Here is a 26,374-nt window from a genome sequence, read left to right as displayed (position 1 = left end):
TTTACCGAAACTTTTTACGGATTATTCGAGTGGACCGTAGACTCGAGGAAGCTGAACTATATATTCATCCAACAAAGTAACCCAAAGATATATGCGTGATCAAAGCATGATCACCATACACATTTGCATCATTAGGTGAAATAAACATCCCTCCTTACGCTGGCCAATCAGATTTAACTGCAATCGGCTGGCGATATTCATGTTACGGGGTCAGTTACGTTTTAACGCCTGTGGTGTGTACATAATTTTAAAGTTTAAAATTTTTAAAATGTCAAGTACTGATACGGCTGTCCCTACACTTCATCTTGAAAGTTTTCCTTTACCCAGTATATTATTAGAAAAAATAAAATAAAATTTCAGTCGTTCCGTAATGCGACTCTGTACAAGCAGCCTTGTCGGGGGGATCACGTGCACTATGCATGATAATGTTTTGAAACACTCTGTTACTTACATGGACATAGTATGTATAGCCAAACGCATGTCACGGTTTTTGTAAGACCCTTATTGTGAAAATCTTGGAGCAATTGTATTATCTAGTTTTAAAAATATATGCTTGAAATATGTTTTTTTCGTTAACCAGCTGTCGCACCCCTACGGACGACAACCCTCAGAAGTCGAAACTTGTGCGAGCTAAGGACTAACGAGGTCTTACGCTTTAACGTGTGATTCCCAACACGGGGCAATAATCTTGACCACTCGACTACAACAGACTCAAAATGTATCACGGAGATAACACAGGCCAACGATGAAAAAACTTTTTGCTTGAAACACCTTATTATTCTGCTTTTTAGGGTGCTAAATCCAAATATGACACTTATTAAGCCGTATCGCCTACCATTTTTTCCCATTTGCACATCAATATATTGGATTTTTTGATTTATCACAGAATTCAACAGCTTTTATATACTACAAATGAAATTGTAAAATAATTTGTGCTGGATGTTTTGTTTACTGTCAACCTAACCCTACTTTCTGGTTTCCAGTACATGTGCTCATTAAAATGTCTAATCGCGGTTGTAAGAACTCTGCTCACAGTTTTTGTTATATTTGTGGTTAGTTTGTTATTAAAAAACACCAATGAAACATTACAGACTTTGTGAAAAAGGTTTATTTCTCATATTTTGGAATTAAACTTGGTGAACAGGATAAATCTTATTTAATCAGTTCGGACTTCCATTGTCTAATATAATATAAGTTGATTTGAAATCCCTGAACAAAATAATTGTGGATACTAACAATCGAAACGCCATTACGTAACTTGGTTTGGAATCTTTTAATTTTTATTTTCAATTTTTGTTAATAATATTTTTTAATTATCAGCTTTCATTAATATTTCAATTTTTTTATTTTCTGGTTGGAGCTTGTATGTTATTTCCAGTTTTTTGTTTTAATAAAATTGTTATTTTCGGTTAATCTTTTATTTTTTCAGGGATTTCAAATCAACTTATATTATATTAGACAATGGAAGTCCGAACTGATGAAATACACAACGAAACATTGTCAACCACCTTCAAACAAACAGGATAAATCTTGGGCCTCACATAAGGTATGTTATGTTTGTGTTGAAGATCTTAGAAAATGTCAAAAAAAGAGAAAAAAGCCTTCAAGTATCTTGTGGTATATGGAGGGAACCTAGAAACCACCCTGATGATTGCAACTTTTGTAGTACTGATATTACTGGCCATAACTCGAAAAACAAGAAGTAATAAGTTACCCTAACTTAATTTCCGCCATCCGACCAGTAGGGCAATTATAATTGAACAAAATTTTATTCCATTAAAAAAGTGTTACTCGCAAATTATTGTCATTGTTAATCATTAATTTTATCCGAAAATAAAAATCAGGGTGTGATTTTACAAAATTTGACACAAATAATATAATCGGATTCGGTGTTTTTATTATTCTTTAAACGACATTTTCTGTGGAGGACTCAAAATTTTACACTGTGTTTTTGGGTGTATAACCTTCAACGATTTAAAAAAATAAAAGCTCAATCAATACAGAATCTGCTGAAGTGTAGTAAAGAGCAAACAAAGTGTTTTTATTCTTTATCGATTTCAAATTCTGTTCGTTTTCTTTCCAACGCAAAAATCAGGCCTCTGAAATCGATTCTCGATCGCATATTCTGCATACTTCTCCGAGCGACCGACATTCATTACATAATGGAAACGTTTCACGTTGCTTTTATCTAATCAAAGAATCTGTCCAATTTCCTTGACGTCTTCCATTTTCCGAGGTCTACGTTGCAGAGACGTGAACGCGTTCCGGCCGTCTTTACAGATATGAGCTTTGCACTTTGTGAGCAGTTATATTAGTTTGGCGATATATATCGTGCACTCTCGACAAATCGAATATTTCAACCGGAAACACGACAATTTCACGTAATTGCAGGATAGTCTCCAGCGTACCGAATCGTCCTTTGATGTAGGACCAGAAATTTAATTAAATGATACTCTTTTGAAAGCAACCATAAGGCGCTCTCATAGTTAGAGGCGGCTCGAGGAAACCGTACATTCAAAGCGATTCGAGTATTTGCTTGGTTTTCGGAAAACGGAATAATTTTCAAAGAACCGATTTTGGGCATGAGAAGCCTTGAATCTGCTTACTACACGACCGTCATCATATTCGTTTTCATCAGTCCCATTTTGTTGACTGTACAAAGATTGAAATGTTTTGATACTCCTCAGCAAAATGTACATGAACTAATAAATACATATTATTATGAGATTTTCACTGGAAAGCTTCCTCAGGCGTATTTAAACTGACTAAATTGTACCTATTTAGTGCTTTATATAAAATCTAGTTGAAGCCTGCGGCTTCGCCCGCGTAGAATTTGGTTTGTCGCGGTAGACCATTTCAAACATGTTACAATATTTTTTTATCAACTCAATACTTCAGGTTTCCAACTTCAAAACTGACGAAATTCAATACAATCCTCAAACCCCCCTTTGTCTCTCTTGGGGACGGATATTCCTGATTTCCTTTCTTGATGCCTATTTGCGCTATACAAAGAACCTACCTGCATATTTCAAGATTCTAGGTTCAATAGCTTCGGCTGTACGTTAATAGGGTGTCAGTCAATCAACAGGTACCCTGAAAATTGTTTTGTTCGTTTTTAATAAATTCACCTGAATTATTATTTGTTCTGCGAGCCACATCCAAACCATTTGTTTGCAAAAAAACGAGCGATGTTATTGTTAGTTCATCGCTGTTTGTTGAAATCCTATAACTCTCACTATCGATTCTTGAGGATAGTCAAATCGAAAAAGTTTATTTGTAAACTTGTCCCTTCGTAGAAACGAGCCTGATTTTGCAGAACATTGTTTATTTTCAAACGTATCAGCAGCAATTTCTTACTAGTACAAACTTTTCATTTTGATGATAAACTGCCTCAGTGTAAAATGTAGTCCCGTTACAAGTATTTAGCCCTTCCGTTCAAATCACAGAGTACAAGAATCACATTGTAGGTAGCACATGTCTATAACTTGCATCTCATTTCACCTTTTCCTTCTATATGTCATATTTTAGTATTTCATGAAAACCGGGATAAATATCTCTCTTCAAGGAATATTTGCGTCCCAACTGGGTGAATCCAAGGGGTTCAGAGAATCCATCTTAGATCCTTCAGTTCCTATGGAAACGAGGTACCCTTATTACAGTAAGGCATTTTCTTTGCTTTTTTGATTGATTACAAGAAAACGAAAATTCGATTCCACAAACAGTGATACTTTCACATAGATCCAGGAAGTGAAGAGGTTGAGGAGACCAAACAAAAATATTTAAAACAGCACTTTTAGACTTTTAGAAAGTCCATCGGTTTTTCATCTAGACTTCTAGACTGATGTTTCTTCAAAACAAAAACTCGTTTCAATGAATTTATTTTCTGCTTAGTCGACTGGTAAAGATGAAAAATAATCATGTCGTTTATGAATAATTTTAAAGATATAATCTATAACTACTTCTTTAACTTTGAATATTGCAAAAGGAATATGCAAAAGGATGAATTTCCACTTTCAGTGTTAGTCATACATCAATTAGTTCATGAGTACAAATTAGTAGGAAAGTACACGCTAATATTAACGTGGTAAAATTTCATCGCGCATTTTCTTTATTTCTGGATTTTCAAAGCATCATTTACCGTCGGTCTCACACTATTGAACAACGTTTCTTCATTTCATGACGTGAAGAGCAAAATCGGATAGACCGCGTGTTCTTTGAAATGACTTTTATTAGCTCGTTTATAATGACCAATAAATATTTTGCCGCGGTTCTCACATTGTTATTCATAAATCCCAGAATCCTTGAGTCAAATTCGAGGGTTCGTTTTGGATCTACAGCATGTGATTAACAGTAATTAATGGAACTGGTAAGATAACTCAATATTGACACGAGATCCGGATAGACAAAAATATAGGCAAGACAATTCAACTTTCAAAAGAGCTAACGTTAGAATTCAAGGTTTCTTTTTTAAGAAATAGCATCACAGGTTATTTTAGATAATATTCTCAATCACGCTATTACCAGTTTCTCTTTTATAAATTTTCAAATAAAACCATCCATATAAATCAATCTGAACATGACACTGAATACAACAAGGCCACACTATTTCGAGAACCAAGGTTTGTTTTTATTTTTTGGGTATCTTAACCTTTCACAATCTAAAAAAATTGTAATGGGAACATTATGCAGACGTAGCAAGGTCAAAAGCCCAGTTCAACCCATTAGGTTATTACGTAAACACCATATATTTTCCTCAAAAAAATGTCATTAGACTCTGCAAAATGATCAATCACTTGGATTCAAAGACTTTTGTACGGATTTTAAATTAACAAATAGAGCTGTAACTCTGTCAATATCCTATAATAAACTGAAAAAATCCATAAAGGAAAACTCTTCGAGAAATCCCGAGTTTATTATCTAGACGGAAAATAGCAATTCCATCTTTTCACCTTTATTTATCACAAAGACGATCCTCTCGAAGATATTTTTCCGATATCGCGTGGGAGCCGGACAGGTTTCCGTAGTTACGGTCTGATGAGATGATACCGAATCGGAAAAATATATATCTCGAGCTATTTTTATAACGACGTTGATTCAACGGAAAACTTCCTGCCGAATCAAAAGGAAATATAATGAATTAACGTGGGGTCAGGAAAACAACAAGCTGTCACGTCACGAGTGTCATGACAAATTTATTATGGGAAAAAATATATTTTATGGACGATTGATGTTTTGGTAAGCACATTTTTATTAAGCGATAGGATTAAATTGTTTTTTTATATTTTCCTCAAATAAACAAAAGTTGAATCAGTCGATTGAAACTCACTTCTTGTACAAAATGTTATGTTATTGTTTAATATTTGGAATATAATTTGATGCGTAATTAAAATTGCAGTCCAAAAAATTGTACACGAGTACTGGAAAGGCCAAGTAACACAGATTACTACTACTACTTCGGGAATAAGTAAATTTTGACCGATTCAGTTGATACAAAAAAATCTAGGCATAAAAATGTACCAACTTGATGTCCCATCATACACCAAACTGTTGCGTTGAAGCAGAGAATGAATTTGTAGTAAGATACTTGAAGTACAATTGGCTACCCGCTAAGCCGATTTGAGGCCATTGAACTTTTTCTTATAAAACCACAATTTAAAATATGTTAGCAGAAGAAACGGCGTTATAATAATTGAAATTCATAACAATTATGCTCCATTTTTTAGATTGTATTTTTAATTTTGATCTGAATGATGTTCCAAATAATAAGTAATAATACAATAACTGAAAAATACACAACATGTTCACTTTTGTTTCCGAATAAAAGTATCTGTCAAACATACGAAAAAAATCCAACTTAATAGTGACTTTTTTCGATATGTGATGGAATTGGCCGATACCTGATCAAAATCCTTAACGTATTCAAAAACATTTTGTGGGAATTTCACTGGATTTGATTAACTACTATTAAATTGAAATGTTTATTCTGAAAAAATAGTATGACCTACGGTTCGATAAGATAAATAACTCTAGTATACTCAACTACGTGAAGAGAGCGGATACCTTTTCTTAACTAGTATATATAAGCAGGGGAAAGCAAGTACGAACACGAGAAACATGAGTTGCAGTTTTGTAAACTGTTCACAGAAAATCTTACAATAAACGTATACTTGAATGACTGTTTTCGAAATTAGACAAAATAATGCTATTTCCTATTTTTTTTTTGTTTTTTTTTTTTTTGAAAAAAAGACCGGTCACAAATAATAGTGATGAACGTTCTTGTTGTTGTGTTAGTATGAACGTGACCCACGTGTTTCAGTTTTGTAAACTGTACACAGAAAACCTTACAATAAATAAATACTTGAATGATTCTTTTCGAAATTAGTCGAAAAATATGCTATTTCATAGTTATTTTTTCGAAAAAAAAAAAAAGACCGGTAACAAATAATAGCAATGAACGTTCTTGTTGTTCTAGTATGAACATGTGAAATACGTGTTGCAGTTTTATAAACTGTTTACAGAATATCTTACAATAAATGAATACTTGAATGACTCTTTTCGAAATTAGTCCAGAAATATGCTACTTCTCAGTTTCGTTTTTCGAAAAAAAAATAAATACCGTTAACAAATAATAGCAATGAACGTTCTTGTTATTGTGCTAGTATGAACACGTGAAACACGTGTTGTAGTTTTGTAAACTGTTCACAGAAAATCTTATTATAAGAAAATACTTGAATGACTCTTTTCGAAATTAGTTCAAAAACATGTTATTTCATAGTTTTTCTTTCAAGAAAAAAAAGGCCGGTAACAAATAATAGCAATGAACGTTGTTGTGCTAGTACGAACACGTGAAACACGTGTTGCCAGAACTGTTCTGTTCCCAGAAAATCTTACAATAAATAAATACTTGAATGACTCTTTTCAAAATTAGTCCAAAAATATGCCATTTCATAGTTTTTTTTCTAAAAAAAAGACAGGTAACAAATAATAGTATGGACACGTGAAACACGTGTTGCAGTTTTGTAAACTGTTCATAGAAAATCTTATAATAAATAAATACTTGAATAACTCTTTTCGAAATTAGGCCAAAAATATGCTGTTTAATATCAATTTTTCGGAAAAAAATGATCGGTAACCAAATAATAGTGATGAACGTTCTTGTTGTGCTAGTATGAACACGTGAAACACGTGTTGCAGTTTTGTAAACTGATCACAGAAAATCTTACAATAAAGTGATACTTGAGTGAGTCTTTTCAAAATTAGGCAAAAAGAATGCCATTTCTTTTTTTTTTCGAAAAAAAGATCGGTAACAAATAATAGTGATGAACATTCTTGTTGGTGTACTAATCCAAAGTAAAAACCAATCCAATTTCATGCAAATCTAACAAAAACCCATATGCTGCAGAATATATTGGAATACGAAAATGTGTTCTTCCTTCGACGATAACAATAGTTCAGTAACGAAAAGAATTATATTCCAAACCGATTGAGGGAAAGCTCTAGGAAACTAAGAACTCATTTATTCCATCACTAAACACCCGAGCCTCTCAACCCCGACCGTTGTTCCCGGAGGTCTTCAAAGAAGTGTAATTACAAAAAGCCCAGCGGTAAAATTTCCAGGTAATATCCCGAGACGGGGCTTTCAAGGCACGCAATCAAACGAAAATTAGTTCTCCATTGATATAACTCTTTCGTCCTTTCCTTTCCTCGACTCCTCTATTGTTTCCGGGCAACCGTTAATTCCTTACAGGAAGAAGACAAAGCCGTTCAAAGCAAGCTCGGGATCGGCACAGAAACTTAATAGAAATTTAGCTTGCATCTATGTTACCAAACAGAGGTGATTAGATGCAATATATATTGAAATACCTAAAACAAAGGCAAATGCATAAATCTCAAAATATTGAAGTAAATGCTGAATACAAATACAAAAATGGAAATATAGGGACGTAATACAAGACATACAGAACATCCACATACATGTAAGAACAATGTTTTCCTTGAACTGATAAAGACAAGAGAAAAATGAATTTGAACAACAAATATAATTGAGGAATAAGTATGTCGACAATAAAAGTGTGGAATGATTAGAAAACATACATTATCCTCAAAGTACATGAGAGGAAGGACAGAAGAAAAACTATCAATCACAGAGTAATATTACTTTTTAGTTGTCCAGGATAAGTAATTGCTATAGAATATAACTTGAGCAACTCGTTCATTTAAAATAAAAAATGCATATATAATTCATGGATCTTGGGAAGTTTGCCAACTTCTAAAGAAAGACAGGCAAAAAAGGATAACACGAATATAGTAAGAGTAAAAATCAAAATTTTACATAGTAAGACATCAAACAAGAGGGAGGAGAAAAGGTAAAAGATCCTTTTTCGGAATTTCTATATCTTTATGGATACAAGAATGTTTTCTTTCTTTGTGCTACTATTAGGTATTTTTGTTATGTAGACGGAAATGATAAGCCGCATTGGGTACGAGAATTTGGGGAAAGATTTGGCAGCAGTTGTTCATTAAACCATTTTTTAAAAAGACCTGCGGTCACACCTTCATGGTAGTCAGCAAAGCGCCCGAAATCACAACAATCGGCTGGAAAGGTAATGGGCTCGGTGTTTTTGGAATTGTATGGTATAATATTCATCGACTATCTTGAGAAGGGAAATACCAACAACAGTGAATATTAGAGCATTTGAAGGCCGAAATAGCAAAGAAACAACCGCATTTGACAAAGGAAAAAATGTTGTTTCATTAAGATAATGCATCGTGGCACAAGTCAACCAAAACAATGGCAAAACTACATGAATTGAACTCTGCATTGCTCCCACATCCATCGTATTCGCCAGATTTGGCTCCCAGGGACTACTGGCTGTTAGGAGACCTCAAAAAAATGCTCACCGATAAGAAATTTCGCTGGAATGAAGGGGTCATTGCTGAAAATGATGTATATTTTGAGACAAAAGATAAATTGTTTCCTAAAAGTGGTATTGAAATGTTAGAGTGGCGCTGGAAAGACTGTGTGACTCTTGATGGATATTACGTTGATGAATAAAGCCATTTTTAAATTAGCTTCCGATGAGGGCATTACCCCAGAAGTGAAAAGGGAAGCCAATTACTAGGATTATCATAGAACATTAATGAACAACATAATGTAAATGTATATAAGAAACGATTACCTAGTTAACACGATAGGAAATCCTTCAATAATTACAGGGTGTTCCACGATTGCAAATTCATAGACCTTGAGAAGGCGTTTCACATAGTCAAACGAAAAAAAGGTGATGATAAATATTAACTAAACCCGCAGCAGCACAACTTAGGAATTGTAATATAATGTGTTAGAACAGTTGTCACTCATAGGCAACTGGTAATACATATGAGATACTACAAGTTGGCAACACGGGACAATCGTGGTTAACGCAGGTTATGTTGACAGGGCATGACTACATACAAACGTTCTCATGCTCACGATATCATATAAATGTTTATACAATAAACTACTAACGTTGCACGCTGGTTGTGTTATTTATAATCCTTGGGCCAGATTATACAGGAATTAATTCAGAAAACAAATAAAAGTAGAAACAAAAACCCAGAGTGGGCAGAGAAAAAAATGTATATGATGAAGTAATCATTCTCATGGAAAAGTGCGACTATGGGTAACAACGAGAGGCAACAATTCCGAATTAATGGTAAACGATGAAAACGTAAAGAGAAAAGAAGTGACAGAATAAGTACAAAAATCATCTGGCAAAATATATGAATATAACCAATTAACAGAGAAATTATGAAAAGGTAAATCAGATCGTCCATTAATCAAGTGGTGCTTCAAAAGGTGTAGAGGGAGTTAGGGAGAAAACACAAAACACCACAAGTGGGACGGGCGTAATAAGATATCACGGGTATTCATTTTATCGTTGAAAGCGCAATAAATTTGTAGACTCAAAAGCGATTCATTACATTGACTCGCTGTTGCCATACGATTTCCCAATGCAAATCAGATTACACCTATTACTCTAAAACATTATCATATAATCATCAGGAGGGACAGGAGTTTAAAAGTTGCTCAAAAATCATATAAATAACAAACGGCCAATATATCGCAACCTGCAAGGGTTTATTGTGGCTCACACATATTCACACTCGACCAAATAAATCCAGCTTCTCAACGAAGGCGATTAGTTTGTATGGTGAGTTGTCTTTCACGTCTGATGGTAAGAGTACCTGATTCGGTCCCCAGCGGGGCAACGGATGGGAAGAAAGGCTCAAGGAGCAGCAAGAAATAAAATGGAAAGAATAACAGATCCTAACACAAAATAAAGGATCAATGGACACAGAAGTGCAAGATTGAACATACAGGTTCTACGCCTAACCCAAAAAACCATTGTGATTAGTTTCACATCCAAGGTACCAATTGAGGCAAATCATAGCTCACAGAAAAATATATAGTTAATTTTCAAATTTCAATAATTATTAGAAAATATTACATTATTGAAAATACCCCACAATTATTCACGAAATACCTAATAATTTTCACATTGCCTGCTAATTGTAAAGGTGTGTATAAGTTGCAGTTTTCTTTCAAAGAGCTACGAGCAGTCAATAAACAACCAGTGCATAAATTAAAGGTCAATATTCTTCAGGAAGTGCTACTTTAGAGATGTCTGACTTGCCCAGAAAAATCAAGATATTTTGAAAAAACTGAATCACGTTTTTAGAGTTCGGCAGAGCCGTACTCTTATCTGACCCGAAAGACCACTCACCACACAAACTAATCGGTTTCGTTGAGAAGCTGGGTTTATTTGGTCGAGTATGAATAGGTGTGAACCACAATGAAGAGCTACGGGCAGTCAATAAACGAGCAGTGAATAAATTAAAGGTCAATATTCTTTAGGAAGTGCTACTTTTGAGATGTTTGACTTGCCCAGAAAAATCAAGATATTTTGAAAAAACTGAATCACGTTTTTAGAGTTCGGCAGAGCCGTACTCTTATCATCTGACCACTCATCATACAAACTAATCGGTTTCGTTGAGAAGCTGGGTTTATTTGGTCGAGTATGAATAGGTGTGAACCACAATAAAGAGCTACGAGCAGTCAATAAACGAGCAGTGAATAAATTAAAGGTCAATATTCTTTAGGAAGTGCTACTTTTGAGATGTTTGATTTGCCCAGAAAAATCAAGATATTTTGAAAAAACTCAACCACGTTTTTAGAGTTCGGCAGAGCCGTACTCTTATCTGACCCGAAAGACCACTCACCATACAAACTAATCAGTTTCGTTGAGAAGCTGGGTTTATTTGGTCGAGTATGAATAGGTGTGAACCACAATAAAGAGCTACGAGCAGTCAATAAACGAGCAGTGAATAAATTAAAGGTCAATATTCTTTAGGAAGTGCTACTTTTGAGATGTTTGACTTGCCCAGAAAAATCAAGATATTTTGAAAAAACTCAACCACGTTTTTAGAGTTCGGCAGAGCCGTACTCTTATCTGACCCGAAAGACCACTCACCATACAAACTAATCAGTTTCGTTGAGAAGCTGGGTTTATTTGGTCGAGTATGAATAGGTGTGAACCACAATAAAGAGCTACGAGCAGTCAATAAACGAGCAGTGAATAAATTAAAAGTCAATATGTTTTAGGAAGCGCTACTTTTGAGTTGCCTGACTTGCCCGGAAACAAGATATTTTGAAAAATTACCCTGGGATCAAACATGATTTCGGTTGATAGGTATTTTTACGAGTACCTCGTTCTTCCAGGGACGCGCCCTTACTCAGTAGAAACAATCACAAAATCCATTCCACCTTTCCATTAAGAACCAACCCTGTACAAAAGGGCCTCGCACACCGAACTCAAATCACGCTGATACTTAATTGAAATTTTGTCGTGCTTCGTAGCGGAAAATAATCCACCGATTCCGTTATTATTCTGCTCGATTTAATCGCTGTTGCTTGGCGTGCGATAACCCCATTAAGACATTATGAATATTATTACTTTGGAAGGCGGTTTAATAAGACCCGATTCCAGAAGGAAAGGATCGAAGGGCTTATTGATGTGGGGTATCTCGCGAAGAGCAAAATGGATAATCGTTCCACAAGAACAATGCTAAAGAAAAGATGAATGAGCTCAAGATCGAAATGTTCTTTATCACTGAACTGAATCGCCACTTTACATGACCTCTTTCTGAATTGAAGAAAATATGGAAAATGTAAAACATAAAAAGAAAACAAAGCGAGGCAAATTCTCACGAGTTACAACTACATTTCTTCAATAATGTTTGTAATGACAACTGAGATTTTCTCAGGTGATTTTATTCACCGCTATCATTTTCATACCCACAAGAAGGTTATAGTAACAGATACAAATTAAATTTTCAACTGAAATACATATCTTGTTTGTTTAGGCTCAAATATGCAGGTCACTTGTCTGAATTCTTTTCCTAAAAAACTGTTTATCAAATTATTTTTCAAATATAACCAACCCTAGTCCAGCGCATTTTTGAATTCTACATAAAGGAAAAATTCGGCTATGGGAACAATCGACTAAGATAACATTGGAGTAAAAGGACAACAACAATCAAAAACTGCTCAATGCACCGTCAAAGAAAGCTTAAAAAGTTTATGTAGTTGCACTTTCATGGTATACTACCATGGAACTGAGACAGAAGATAGTTCAGGTTTTCTCCAAACTGCGGAATGCTGGACCTAGTAAGAAAAACCTTATCGCAAATAATTCCGTGAACTTATTGATTGATTAAAAATAACCGGTCGCAATGGTCAGGTATTTGAAAGGTCACCGAAAATTTTCATAAAGGGTATGCGTTTTTTGACAACTTTGCTTTTCCAAAGAAAAGCGCCATTATTAAATATTTTCACTATTATCATTGATACGGATGCATAGCTTCGTTGTTGTTAAGAGTGATGGACTGAAAAATGTGTGATAAAGAAGCTGTACATGATAAATAATGTCTTATTCAAAGATGCGTTGGACAGAAAGTGTTAAGTTGATACAAACATGTTAAGCAAGATCGGTGCTAAAATTGAACCCTGAGGTACGCCATCGTTTGTGATTGGAAAATCAAGAAACTGTCGACCACAAAGGCAAATCTGATAGAAACCTAATAAATAACTAGGACAATCCTCGTCTGGTGCCAACTCAAATAAATCTATTCCACGAAGGTCTTTATTGTGGGGTATTCCTTATCGAACGACTGTCGGTAACCCAGCTTTTGACGCCTAATGAATGAAATGTCAAAAAGAGTTGTTTTTCACATATAGACAGTGGGCATACTTGAAGACTGGCTATAAATCAAATCATCTAAAGGAACAATACGTTCAGGCCAGTCTCTCCCTACACTGTAGGTTAATGGACTGACACCTATCAGAAAACAACTACTCCCCTGGCTAATATCACGAAGGGCGTTGGATTATATCCGACAGGTGTCAGTGCAAGATTCTTCACTGAAGTTATCCCTGCATAGGCTGTTGGCGTAAAAGATTGCCAATTATTGGAACACACTGGCCAAACATCCCGAAACCGGTCTGCAAGTGTGTCCCAATAATTGAAAATCTATTTCGGCAGTTGTATCGCCACCAACAGCATATGCAGGAATAATTTCAATGAAGGATCCTGCACTGACACCTGTCGGATATAATCCAACGCCCTTCGTGGTATTAGCCAGGGGAGTAGTTGTTTTCTGATGGGTGGCAGTCCATTAACCTACAGTGTAGGGAGTTGAGACTCGCCTGAACGAATTGTTCCTTCAGATGACTCAAAAAGAGTTGTTTTTGAAAGCAAGTCTCCGACACTGTCCTTTTAATTCACAAATGTCACACATTTACTCGAATTCTTTTGTTGACTTAACTATTTCTAGTCCAATTTTCGAACGCATTTTCTGTCAATCGTTACCAAAGTTATAACGAGTTGAAATGTTTAGAGAGAATCATTTTAGACGAAAATTGGTTCGTCATTATGCGTTACAGAATTGGCCGATAGACATGTTTTCGAGAACTCCTAGAAGAGCACATAGACGATTGTTTCAAATATATCCAAAGTGTCTGTCGGGTATTTTCATTATCTCTCGATATAGCTGACATCTCGACATCTCTGATAATAAATACGAACTGTTGCTTTGATGGAATTGAGAACACAGCAACAATCCGCTTATATCACAGATGCGTTTAACAACCGTTTTCCGAGAAATCATTTCGCTGGAAAGCATCAAGAACGACTAGTTATCCCGTCGAAGTCGCACAAAGATCAGATTAGATTCAGATTGATATCAGTTCAAACAGCGATTCGGCACAAGCTAAAAAGCGTTAGCAATTAGCAAGCTACGGTAGTAAGTGAATTAATTAAAATATGTAATTGAAATCAATATTTTGAATTTTGTGACACTGAAAACCTACACAGACATAATAGTTTTGACGTCAAGGATTAGACCGACCGTACACTGGAACCGTTTTCGGCCGAACACTCTTCGGCCGTACAACGATCCCATAAAGCTTGTCGCTCACTTGTCCGGCACAGCACAGCACGGCGCTGTCCGTCGCCCGATGGCGACGGGTGGTAGCATCGCCCACTTGTCAAGCGACAACCAGCTTACTGAAGGTGCTGTTTGTTCGATTTCAAGGAAAATAGTCACAAAAAAGAATGTTGTCGGTCCATCCCGTTTATCAAAAGAGGGCAAATCTGGGAGAGATTCATCATCTTTTCAACAATCTGATAGAACACGAGAAGAAATGTTTCCAGTATTTCAGATCGAAGAGCTGAAATCCTTTCCGGCGGCGGACGATCTTGGCTGTGCCGTGCCGGGCTAGTGGCGCTGTTCCATCCATTTCCATTGTTCCAATCCTATCCGTATTTTGACGGGACGTGCCGTGCTGTGCCGGACAAGCTTTACAAGAGAAACCATCGGAGCTCGGCCGCTGGACACTACTGTTCGGCCGTCCGCCGCGCCGGTCCAACCCGATAGAAATGGGATTTTTCGGTCTCATTCGGCCGAACAGTCTAACAACTAGAGCTTGGTATGTAAATGGTGAAACTAACCAAGGCGACACCTTTCTGCAAAAATCAGATAGATACAGTATTTTTTTGCCCTGTTTCTTTACACGGGTATCAAATAATAATTTCTCCACATCCATTTTAATAGCCCGTAGCTCGGGACATTCAACTGGTAACTGACGGCCGAACGTCGGCTCCGATAGACGGTCTTTCGGTTATATTGTCGGCAGTCTGTTGTTCGGCTGTATTACGAACAAATGAGTTTTCGACCGAATGCGGTTTCAATGGACGACTAAGCTTAGTCTGCCTGTTCTCCAATCGGACTCAATCTCTTGTCAATAAGGTATCTGTGAATATTTAAGGAGGTGCATTTCCTTTGTGGTTCAAGGGTGAATCCTTGGTGAATATTCAAGCCAAAATATTGACCTTTCCTTCACGAGCTGTTGCTACGATCACTGGTTCTTGATCTCTGGATTTTGAGAACTTTCTGGGCAGTCCATAACATTCTGGGTCTAGGTTGGTAGCCCCAGATCCACCGGACTCATTTTAGCAAAGCTGATATTTTGATAACAAATAATGTAATATATAGGTTGGAATGTATGAGTAGCAGGTTCCTTTCACAGATATCACCATGAAGAATTTTTTAAAGGAGAAACAATGATTCACTATAACTATGTTGCCGAAGCAGCTTGAAAAAATATGCGGTAAAATTAATGTCTACAGTCAAGTGATGAAATACTGATCTTTCTCCAAAAGAGGCACTTTTCCTACCACCAGAAAAGCAATAAAAAAGTCTTGAAGTGTTCAAGACTTTTTGAGAAGAGTATTGCTTTTCTGGTAATTGGGAAAAGTGCTTGAATTGGATTTATTCTAAGCCAGAGTTTGCAGTTTCATCACTCAACTTCACTCAATATCTGACAAAAAAAGTATCAAAACACGAACAATTCATTGTTAACGGCTTTCAGTTAGATATAATAAATACTACATTGCTGAATGCTTAGAATACTGACAATGTCCAGAAGTAAAATGCGGTACTTACACAACACAAGTAGGGTATGTCAAGTCTCGACTTACCTGAAAAAAAAAAGTTAAAATTAATAAGAGTATTTTTCTGTGATATTCAGCCAGTTTATGAGTAAAATTCCAAAGCGGCTCAAGATGCCGCAGTACAGATTCCCAATGTTAACGAATATGAACTTATGACTCTTTTTGTGAACGCATTTAAAAAATTAGTTCCAACATTACACACACTATTATCCTATACAATAACAGCAATTTCCTTAAAAATCAATCTTGTATATATACCGGGAATCTACTATTCCAATCTAACACAGTGACCTTCTCATTTTACCAATATTGCCAACATTCGAAAACAAAAACTCAAGCAAGATTTTCTTCAGGTTGCAATCAAAGCCAGAAATTACAAGCAGCCTGATGTATAAAGTTTCGCTTTACTGCGAAAATTGAATAGATTTTGGAAATAAGTGATCGACTCAAAAACTAGTAAACAATTAATTCTTTTGAAAATCAACATGATGAGCTCAACCGAGTTATTGCGGATGGTTATTTTAAGGTTTTTGCGATTATATCGTGTGGTGTTTATGAGGTTGGGTTAGGTCAAAAGTGAGTAGGTCTATTCGACCGTCTATCGTAACCCGCAAGGGTTTATTGTGGCGCACACCTATTCTCACTCGACCAAATAAACCCAGCTTCTTAACGAATCAAATTTATTTCTATGGTGTGTGTTCTTTCAGGTCACATGGTAAGAGTACGGACCTGCTGAACTCTAAAAGACTGATTCGGTCCCCAGCGGGGAAGGCACAAAGTATGTGCTCTGCAGTTTCATCATTTTCCAAACAGAGGCGACATACACTGTCTTCCGAGACAGTCCGAGTCTCTGCATATGATTCAAATGACAGTGACCTGTAAGAAGGCCTGTAAGACATCGTAGGGCATCCCTACTGCAGTCCAACAACTGTTTGGTATCAAACTTCGAAGGGTGAATAAACGGCTTGGAGTGAACTAATCCTGGAAGAGTCTGCCAGAAGTCCATAAATCTTCTTGCCATCCACGTGTTCAATCTTTGTTCGGCAAAGCCTGAAGCGATGCCAATAACAGCTACTGGTCCGATGAAGCTGATATTTCATTATTAAAAACTAACCTTACGATAACAACTCAGACTAGACCTTCAATCCTTTAATTCGTTCTCAGCATACCTGCCTCAAATCTTTCTAATTCCTGATCATCCAGAGGAATTCGAAAACGACGTAATTGATGATATCATCATTCAATTTAAATGAAAAATTTCTACATATATACACATTTCATTATGGTCCCTTACGGCTATATCCATCAAAGTATAAAAAAACACTATGTGGTGTTATATTCAATCGTCCCAGTCTTCACGACAGGTAAATTATGAAATATTACTTTTACTTGACCTTGCTGTTTATAACACCAAACATAAACTATAAATAATTCCTGCTGAAGCCCCGAATGTAGAATAATAATTTTCAAATGAATTATATTTTTAGAAAACGCAAACTTCGCTAAATTACCATTTTTTTGCTGCGGGCGATTACAACATCATTGACGTTAAGCAATTTTATTTTCATATAATACATTTTGGTGAACACTATCGTAATTGCCGAATTTTTGTTAATTGCAATTATCAAATAGTGAGGTATTGAAAAAACAAAATCATCAAGGGAACACGAGTTGCAAATACCAGTTGAGTAATACTCAAAATATAACTCACTCATATAAATATTATAAAGTTAATTGCATCAAAGAGGAGAAAATCTGTAACACACTCGGAATTCTTTAGCCTTAAAAACCTGGAATGTCTCGATGTATAGTTTTTTTTTAATATATTTATTTAGCTTCAACCACAGAAGCTGAATGTCAATTACAAATCTGTATCATTATTACAATATTATAATGTCATTTAATTTTATTCATTACATTTATGTCACTAAGGAAATGAAAATGAATGCTGGCTATTCATAAAGCTGCATGTTTTTATTCACAAAGTAGAGTTAATATATTTGTCTGTCCTTAGATCGGATATTTAATAATTAGTTTTTGTAAAATAGTTGATTATTGTACTCACTGAAAGATACCTTTACCTTTCGAGGATTATTTTATTAATTAAATCAGGGCGATACGACAAAGAATCATCCATGCGCTAAACAACTATAATGATTCTCATATAACACATAATGAACTAGGAATCGTATGTTGAAAGGTAAGACCTTGTTAATTCTTAGGTCGTTCATATGGAGGCGACAGCTGTTTAACTGAAAACGAATTTTAACGAATTTTAACCAACCATACTTTGAGTTTCATGCATGATTCTATGCATGAAACTCAAAGTACATAAAAACATAATATTGTGTCAAATTACAAATTAACTGTCTTAAACAAATTTATTTCCAACAAAGTTTCACTATCACAAACTAATTTATTTACAACACTTAGCAACTAACGCTTAATTTATCTCCACTATTTGAATTCCTTGTTTAACAGCTCGATCCACTTTCTGAATTCAACTGCCCTCTCTGGACAAGAGCCGGCCTTATATATCGGTAAAGGTCCATTGTAGAATTCTGTAGTCTGTTCGGTACTCGCCTGGAATTTTCCCGGCGGTTTCAGACTGCATTCTTTTGCGGTGAGTCATGCATTTATTCGATGAATCGGCTGGCGTATGGGTCAAAAGCGGCTTCAGATTTGTTACAATATATACCAAAATATATTGAACGACAGAGGAGAAAACTAACAGAAAAAAAAATAGGTCAAGAAGATGTAAATGACGACGCTCGCATTGGAGGCCCCTGCACATCAATTACCGATGAAAGTGTTGAAAAAGTGAAGAACATTGTTATGGAGAATCATCGAAGCACTATCAGAAAAGTTGCTGAGGATGCCGGCATATCGGTTGGCTCATGCCATGCATTTTTTTCGGAAATTTCGGGCATGAAGCGTCTGGCAGCAAAGTTCGTTGCAAATTCGCTGAATTTTGGTCAAATAAACCGTCGCATGAGCATCGCTCAGGAGTTGTTGAATGACGTCAACGGCGACCCAGATTTGCTTAAAAGGATCATAATAACAACACCGTGATCATGCCTCAGCCACCGTGTTCAACAGATTTGCCCCCCCGCGCGATTTTTTCCTATTCCCAAGATTGAAGATACCCACGAAAGGACGGCGTTTTGCGACGAATGAGATTAAAACAGAATCGCTGAAAGATCTCAAGGACATACCAAAAAGTGCATATCAGGACTGCCCAAGGATTAAAAAAAGCTGGCACACGTGTATTTAATTTTGAGGAGAACTGCTTTGTAAGAAATAAAATAGAAATTGATGAAGTAAACTTACGAACACTATATACCCTGTGTCCAAGATAATAGGTGTTTTGAAGTTATGAAAGAGCTGGTCATCTCGAACTTATTCAAAAGACGTTTAAAATTTTTGAAATTTCCAATTCGTTCAAGAGATAATAAAAATGAAAGAAATTCGCCAATTTAGTTTTATTTTTTCCAGGAGTAAGAAGTTATAGAATAAAAAAACTCTTTGTCAATTTTTAAATTGTCTCCGAGAAACCGCAAGTTCTATCTTCTATATGGATCGGAAAAAATATTCAGCTGGTATGAATCAGTCTTTTTGGCGACAACTTCATTAATGTATTAAACAATTGTTCAAATAGTTTCAAAACGACATTTTAATACGCCATAAAAAGGGCAACGTGACATCTTTTATAATTTGCAACGTGACATCTTTTATAATTTTCCTAACTGAAATCGTCAAATTTTTAGGGAATGTTTTATAAATTGCATTGAAAATTCCACTAAACTAATTTATTTAAATATACCTATATCTGAGCTCGTAAATAGCCAGTACCAGTTTTTACTCTTCCAGTCATGTGAGAGACATTAATAACAGTGTCGCTATTACCAAAATTATTAAAATGAGTGTTCAAGAAATGAAGAATTTATGAGCGCAATTTACATACTCAATTCATCAATTCCCAACACGAAACGAGATATCCTGTTTCAGTTCAAATATTGAATGTTGATTCATACAGAGCCAATGACCTCTATATAATTTTCTTGATATTTGAATAAGCCTCCGCAACAAAAAAAAAACATTTCAAACTTCTTAGGAAGCAAAATAGCACTCAAAGGCATTTCCATTTTTTCCGAATAACTGGCAACGTCCTGTACATTCCATTTTTTCAACTAGGAAAATTTTTCGAACCGACAACTCGTCTAGCTTGTTTTCGCTTTTTCTCTAAACTGGTTTCAGCACGTTACGTCCATCCAAGTTCATTCCACCGCGTAATGTTATACTAACAAATTAGAGGGCGCGACTCGAATTCCAACTATATCATCGTCATTTCAAGGACTCCAGATTACATCTTCGTCCATTAATACGAATAGTCTATTTCGGTCGAGATTTTGGTTATTTCACGGGTTTAATTCGAAATGTATACAGATTGCTAACGAGTTGGGAATATTAATTGCTTACATTTGGAATACCTAACTTGAATTTCGTGAAAGAGGTTCAAAGGTAGTTGCTTCTCATCACGCACTTTTCTTTCATAATTCTCAAGGGAAACATCAAACTGTGAGTTTACGAAAATAACCTTTGATGAGCTCAAGGAAATTAGGGTATGAAAGATAAATGATCAAAAACCCCTTTTTTATACGTGCCGTTTTTCATCTGATCCCACTAATTATTATTAAAGTTGCTACAAAAATCGAAGACAAAAAATAAAGGACTGCATTTGAAAAAATTAAGTTGATGATGAAATCTAATGAACGAAACGTCAAGTTGTAAATTTGTTCAGAGTATTTATCATACGAAATGGAAGCGGTAGAGCCAAAAACCGGAATTCGACAATTCTAGTTTTTTGCGAATATTTCGCTGATATTCTGATCTGAAAAGAGATTTTTCTAGTTTCCCAAAATAGAAAGTTTTCGACTAATATAACCGACCTTATAGGTTTTACCGTTTCCGAGATAGCAATAGTGGAATCAGCTAAAAAAACGACCTGTATATCTGGAATATGTGATAAAATGAGTCACCATTTTGTTCATAATAAAAATCTGTGCAATTAAGTTCTCATATGTTTTTGCAGAAATCTCCGTTAATACAAAAAGTACAAAATTAGATTTGTTTTGAGTTTCGTGGTGGCAGTCGTAGTTGGCGGACGCGCCGATAACGTCCGTCCACAAAGAAGGTACGCGGATGCCACGTGCTATGGCGGGGCTTCTATTTATGTTGTGATTCTCTATTGTGAAAAGATGTTGAAGTTTATATGAAAGTTTAGACAAAAATGTGAAGTGAAGGCCCCCTTTATTCACGCCGGTATCCAGGCCGGGGTGGTTTGAATAAGCACGTAAAGGGGGCCATGTATGTGAATTTAAAAAACTGAAGGTCACCCGAAGAGGAGGCGACTCAAAAAATATATGTGAAAAAATCAAAAGGCATTCCAAGCAGAAACCGACAATAAAAAAGCGTCAAAAAGTTAATGCTTCGAGCAAGACCGCAACCCCCCCTCTCCCCGGCAAAGCTCCTGTCATCTTTGATAGGAGGAGCCTGGACAAATGCGCTCGAGTAGAAAGCAACGTCCAACAAAATTATGAGAATAGAAGGAAACTTAAATAGCCCCAATTTGTAAGACAGTTTGTAGAGTAGTTGATTGAGCTTGAGTAACAGTAGTCATGGAATAAAGTCATATAAAGAATTTTTAATTTTTAATCACTCGATATTCTAACTAAAATAAAATAAAAAAAAACATGCAATATTTTTTTGCTTCTTCAATGTGGCTTCTTGTTATGGAATTAAATGATATTCTCATTTGGGATATCATTCACGAATAAACCCCATTGTAAAATACTCCTTAAATATGCCATAAAAAAGTATAGTGTTCAAACTTTATTCTCACGAGTACTGGTCCCATTTCTTGATAGTTGATTAATAATTTTGAATTATTTAATATATATCTGCTCTTTTGTATTTGTGATCTTGACTGGGAATATTCTGAAGCTTCTGATCAACACTCCATCAAAAATTCTAAGTCCACTTCATTTATACAAATAAAATGAAAATATCTTTATGAAACATATAAGTATTCGATTTTTTAGATAAGTCAATTAGAACACTAAATTTCAAGACCGAATTTTCACAAAAAAATAGAAAAAAACATTTTTCAAAGTCTTACCACACCACTGTTATAAAGGAATGAAGTGTCATTTAATTATTTGCTACTGAAGAGCCTATAAGGTACCAGTAGGGATGACAGTGTTCCATGTAAGTGAAATACTACTTCTTTCATTAATTATATTGTGTAGGAATCCTGTGAATGATATCTGATCCGATCCCATTACGAATGTTTGGAATATAAACGTTCATGTAAAAGTATTTGTTTCGAAAGTATTTTTTTCGTATAACTCAATGTTTATATGAAAATAGCCTTCCAGTTTGTGTCTGAAAGTTACTTCTTTGCATGATCTACACATGTATAGGGTTAATTTTTGAAATTGATTGCTTCCTTCCTTTCTTTGGAAATTTCCCACATTTTTTTATATCAAGATTGAGAAGTAGAAGGACAAAAACTTTCTCAAAAATCAATCTCTACTAATAATATACTTATGAGTTTTCATTTCTATAGAAATAACGTTTTCGACGATTCTATTCAAATATTTCTCTATAAATAGTATTCATAATTATAACTGTTCCATTAGTACTAAAATAAATAATTCAAATTTTGAAGAGGCGATGACCTGGTCCAACAAATAGATAATGAAAACGGAATATTTCAATCAAAAACAATGAATGAGCTTCCTCACTCAATATGAATGGACAAGGTTACTGACAATATAAGAATACTTCATTCGATTCATTCAGACAATTCAAGTAGGCGTCATCTCCTTTATGGAGAATGGCAGACGGTATTTTCAAACGGAAACGGTAAATTCTTTGACGATTCCAAATGCTATTTTTACCAAGAATAATTACTTGAAGGTTGTTCACAATTGAGATTTTAGGATTAAAAAAACTCAAGTACACCAAAGTGGTTTGGTAAATATACGCGAGTTTTATTTTTCATCAGATTAATTTCACCGAAATAGTAAACTCTGTCAACTGACGTCACTGATTAGCTTACGACACATCTGATGAAGATTATTTTTCGTAAAAAAAGAAACGGTGATTGACTTTGACAAGTGACAGAAAGAGTTTACTGGCAAAACCAAACATTTTCTTACAGATTACAAGAAACAAACAAATTTCAGTCGGCAGTCAACGCCCATACCACTGATGATGTCTAACGCAGTAGCATACGAAACGTTTGGTACTACGAGTTCCATTCGATCACGAATTCGGTCCGAATTTTGTTGTCTCTGAATGTGTTTTATTTTACTGGCGAAGTAAAGCTAATACCCTTGTCCACAAGTCATAAAAAAGGGAAGAGTTTTCAGAAATCGGTTACATAAAAGGTTATACGGGGTGAACTTATGGAACCGAAACAAGACTAATTTCTCATAGTTAGCCTTCAGAAAAAATCTCTACAAACGTTTTTTATTTTGAGGGCAAACGCTTTTGAGGTAGTTGATCAGTATTAACTACCACCCATCATCTCGGTCAATTATTATTCTCAACACTTCCCACTTTTAAAAATGTCATTCAAGGCCATTCACATAATTTCTACGAGTAATTTTTCATGATGTTGCCGAGCATGATTGCTATCAATAATTGTTTTACTTGCATGTTGCTTGCTATTGTTTTAACGGACACGTTAAAACACGTTCAACTTGCGCTTCGACTTGAGAGTTGTTGTTTTGAATAGATCTTCCGTTGAAAGCAAAAGTGATTAATCTACGAGAACATTCCATTCGAAATATTTAGTATCTCAAAGTATTTTAACAGTGATTATTTTAGCTCACTAGGTATTATGCTATAGGTGGTTTATTCAACTATGGTGAGACTATCTACAACAGAACTTTATTATAAATACCTGGAGAGACGTTGCTGAAATATATGAATATGAACGTATAGCTTCCTCGTAAAAAAACTTTGAATGAATCGAAGAATAAACTTCGTTAATGGATTAAAACGAAAACTATAAAACAATTCCATTAACGAAATTTAACCAATTACTCTAAATCTCAACCACACAAATTCAAAATGTATATTTCTTCCCTTCAAAATCCACTAAATATTTACAAATCTTTAAAACATTTCGAATGGTCAATATCAGGAGACATCAGGCACAAGTTTTAAAAGTCCGCCTCTGTGAGCCAGTTCAAAATTAAATATTTAGATTATCATACCGTATGGTTTGATATCAATCCAATTAATTACCTAATGAAAATAATGCGACGAAATTTTAGGATTTTCCGGTGTTTCATAAATGGAATAGAGACGACAGCTGAAATTATTTTTCACCCCCACCTAAAGGCCATTTATTTTCACAAACTCTGTATACTTTTGAGTATATCTTGAAAAATATGACGATTGTAGGCTGTAACGTGAAGTAACTATCGAGTATTTAAATAGTTTGCAGTGTTATGAATGCATAATCCATTGCTACCTCATTCCTTTCTGCATTTATAGCACAACTCATCTAATTAACTAGATCACTCATGCCTTATATATTTTTTAAAGTACATAGTGTCTTTCAGAAACAAACTTGTGTAATGAGATTGGAATTGATAGTGATAAAATGATAGAAAATGAAAATCAAATTTTCAGTGAATACTTCGCAAATTAATGCGAGTCGCCCTGTATAAATATATGGTTTTGAAGAGCAATTTATAAGTGCACAGCAATTCAATCCACCTTCAGTGGTGGCATGTACAAATGTATTAGGTAGTTACAGCAAAAGCCCGCCTAGAATTACCGGCGAATGATTATCTACCTATAAATACTAGTATTCGACAAAACACACATAGACATTTCATAACGAAAGAAAACTTTACGTCAAAGTTTAAAGCGTTGTTTTTTGTTATATGTAATTATAAAACTCACAAGAAACTACACAAAACAATCGACAAACGCAACCATCATGGCTACGCGGGCACACACACACACGTGTCTATTTCTATATGCACAGAAACAACTACGTCGAAAATATTAGGAATAACTGAAATACTCACGAGTAAATGATTTCACAAAGGCACGTAACTCTGGCTAATAAATCCAAATTTGGAATCACTAATTTCCAACGCACACAATTCTGCACTAGAGCGTGTATAAAATTGGGAAGCAAACAGCATAAAATGCGGTTGGTAGTTTGTCGACGGCGTCTACAACAACGTGCAGCCAATCGACGTTGTGGCAGTCGTTCTCACAGAGTTTAGTGAGTTTGTATTACTGATGCGACGTTGCCAAACGAAAAACAATTAAGCATATCATATCAGTCCGACCGGCGTTTTGATACTAGCATGAACAGGGCCGGTTTCAATATATTGAGTGAGGCTATCGCGGTCGAGTTTCATCACCGTTGCATTTCTCAAAATTTCATCTTTCCCAGTAAACTACATAATAATTATATTCATGATAATAATTATAAATTTTCACAATATATACTTCATTTCCAATACTGATATACTGTATCAGTTCGACAGGCACAAAGAGGGCTAAATATTGTTACTGATTATTCAACTGATTCTTAGATTTGTCGCTATTAATATTAATGACCTTTGATAAAATTCACTCAAACAAAAGTATGTCCACAACTATCAATTTTGATTTTGAAATAGATACGTACTTAGCTATATAAAGACAACACTAAATAGAAATGATACTTTAATCTTTAAAGTGATTCACTGTGTAAAACAAAACCAATTTTAATCAGTGTTGTTATTTGCGGTATGATTGATCCAAAAGAGGCTCAAGTTGGAAAAAAGACTCTGTTGGCTAGAAGTATATACGTTGTCATATGCCGAGTCCAATTACAAATATTTAAAATGTTAATTGAGAAATAAAACTTTCTATGTTTTTATACCACTTGTATTTGTAACTAACTTACTGCAGTTTCGTCCTATAAGGAGTTTATTGTATCAGTTTGAAAATGTCATTGTAGGGCGAAACTGCAGTAACGTTAGTTACCAATACAAGTGCTATAAAAACATAGGAAGTTTCTCAATTTCCAAGATGTTCTCCTACCACGTAGGAGATGTAGATCTACGGCTACATTCATCAATTTATTTAAAATGCTCGTTGTATATCTCCTCGAAATTGTACCGCTACTTCTCTCTCTCTCTAATTTTATGGACGTTGCTTCCCACTCGGGCGCATTTGTCCAGGCTCCTCCTATTAAATTGACAGAAGCTTCATCGGGGGGGCGCAGCGGTCTTGCTCGA

The 26,374-nt window shown here is 35.3% G+C and overlaps 1 protein-coding gene across 2 annotated transcripts in view; it reads right to left on the bottom strand.

Moving 5' to 3' along the window:
- HnRNP-K (Heterogeneous nuclear ribonucleoprotein K) overlaps window positions 1-25,367 on the bottom strand; it is a 128,461-nt gene extending 103,094 nt beyond the window's left edge. Inside the window, exons 1-2 of one of the 2 annotated variants that reach the window (XM_023161471.2) lie at window positions 25,166-25,367; window positions 16,045-16,079 (exon numbers count right to left, since the gene is read on the bottom strand). The gene's annotated coding sequence lies outside the window, so the exon portion shown is untranslated. The remainder of the gene's footprint in view (window positions 1-16,044; window positions 16,080-25,165) is intronic. The other variant, XM_023161470.2, reaches the window with a different exon arrangement.
- Between the last annotated feature and the right edge of the window lie 1,007 nt (window positions 25,368-26,374).

Source organism: Leptinotarsa decemlineata, unplaced genomic scaffold, assembly GCF_025532065.1.
Source record: "Leptinotarsa decemlineata unplaced genomic scaffold, Ldec_3_MD MMD2_tig00026282_RagTag_RagTag, whole genome shotgun sequence".
Classification (NCBI taxonomy): domain Eukaryota; kingdom Metazoa; phylum Arthropoda; class Insecta; order Coleoptera; family Chrysomelidae; genus Leptinotarsa; species Leptinotarsa decemlineata.
This window is presented reverse-complemented; position numbering and strand designations above follow the sequence as displayed.